Genomic DNA, 2347 nt, shown 5'->3' with positions numbered 1-2347 from the left:
CCAAAGAGGAAAGTGATCAATGATGTAGAATGTGCCTAAGGAGAATCACACGGAGAGAAAACATTCTCTCAGGCTTTCACAGAGAGCACATTGTTCAAGCAATGACCGTGACTCATCCACATGGTTGACACTGACAAAGGTTCTACAATCTGAGCTACAGGATCTCAGGATAAATCCTGAGCAGATTTCACTGACCTTATGAGATCCAAAAGCTACAACTCTTGTTGCATAGGTCTCATTTTGTCTTGATCTTAACCATCCAGCAGAAAAGTATAAAAACAAAGTATAAGAAGTAAAGCCACGGTGTTATGTTGAGCTATAGGGGACTCTCAGGTCAACAATTTCTGACATTACCAGTGAAGCAGAAGACCCAATACTATTATGAACTACTAGACTCTTTTAGAATATGTTGCTGAGTTAACACACCTATAATATTCAAATAATGGAACTAAACCAAAAAGGGGATACAGATGAATGTCCATTTTTTATCTGTGTATTCAGAATGGTTGGGATGGATATGTAGTTACATTTCTTAATGAAGTGAGGGATTTGTTCTAATAGAGTTTGTAAATAGGATATCATGTCCGCATCTCATACAGCAAATAACCACTATGAAGAATATATGCAATGTGTTAATTATTAAAACTATCGGGGGCTGGTGAGATGGCTCAGTGGTCTAAAGCACCTACTTAGAACAAGCTTAGCAAAGCACAGGGACCGCGGTTTAATTCTCCAGCACCACATGCCAGCCAGCCCCACCCCCTGGTGGGCTGAGCTGGCCACACACACAAACATACACACACACACAAAAATTTTTTAAAAAATAAATAAATAAAACTATCGTACCAATTTGGTTTGAAACTGTCTCATACCTATTTATTTATCAATAATATTATGGAAAAATAAATAAAAAATAAAAAAGAGTGTATGCCAGTTATTTTATAGAACACTCCTTGCTATACCTTAAATCTAAAGTGTTCCCCCAAAGACTCATGTATGCAGAAGTTGGCAGTGACTGAAGCACAGCGGTCATGTGTTTACCAGTGCAGTAACTCACTGGTGAGCTCTAATTGAATGTTCTTTTAGGTGAGGGCAGTCAGAGGCTGTGTATTACACCTTTATATTCTCTCCTCCTCCTCCTGTTCCTCCTCTTTTGTCTCCTTTTCTTCCTCCTCCTTCTTCTCCTCTGTCTGTAGTTCTTCCTATTTTTTCTGGCTCCTGGCTCCTGTAGTGTGACCAGCTTTCTTCTACCAAGCCCTTCTGGCTTCTCCAAAGCCAAGTCTGCTTTAGAGCCAACTCATAATGGACTGAACCCTTTGGAACCTTGAGCCAAAATAAACCTCTCCTCCTTCCAGTACTGGGTGTCTGATATTTGGTCCCAGTGGCAGGAAAGCTGACCAATATATCCCTTTATTTCAGCTTCTCCATTGTTTCCTCTGGATTAAATGTAAGCTATTCATCTTTAACAAGCATTCAATAAATAAAATATTATTCTCATTGCATCATCTATCCTGCATATAGATGTGTTCACTTTACTTCATTAAGATGTTCATTGACAGGATTCTTTCTATAAGTTTATTTTTGTTTCTTTCTATATGTATGTCTTTTTTGCCCAGTGAGAGTACATCTATGCTAGCCTCTGTGACTACTAGACATGTTAGCATAATTTTTTATGTTTGGCTTTGAGACACTTATTTATTTTCCTACATTACCAGCTATGGATTATCCCATGATTATGGGTGAGGAAATCTAATATCTTCTAAGGGTGACAGGGCTTTGTTGGATGATGATGTTATTCTGAGAGAAACTTGAGCCAATAATCACAATATTATGGTCTCCTCCTAGGTTTCCACACAAACCCTCCTACAAATACATTCGTTTTTTCTATTACCTTTTTATGCTCTTATAACTCTCTCCTAGAGCAATGGTCTTATAATCAACAATTTCTTCAAAGTTCTGTGTTCCTTTGTGCAGACAATGACTATTTATTTATTTTTAACTTTCTGTGAAGTTTTATTCCAGAGGGGCTCAGTTCTTCTTGGCAGCTGTCTCCCTGACGGTGGCCAGCAAGTTGCTCAGCAACTCGTGCTTCTTCTTGGCTCAGATGTGCATCCCTCACCTTTTTCTTGATGCACTTGAGGGTTGGTTTGTCCTTGGAGACCTTAAGCAGCTAGGTCTCCAGCTTGGCATGCTGCACTTCCGGATCATGTCCCGCGCGAACTGTGTGTGTTTGCTGAGGCATCCGTGACAGCGGCTGTGCCTGTTTGCTCACATTCTTAATCACTTTGTGGCCCTTGCTGAGGCCCACAGCCGTAGGATACCATAGAGCCATGGCTATGGTATACAT

This window comes from Octodon degus, unplaced genomic scaffold, assembly GCF_000260255.1.
Source record: "Octodon degus isolate 3935 unplaced genomic scaffold, OctDeg1.0 scaffold00013, whole genome shotgun sequence".
Lineage (NCBI taxonomy): Eukaryota > Metazoa > Chordata > Mammalia > Rodentia > Octodontidae > Octodon > Octodon degus.
This window is presented reverse-complemented; position numbering follows the sequence as displayed.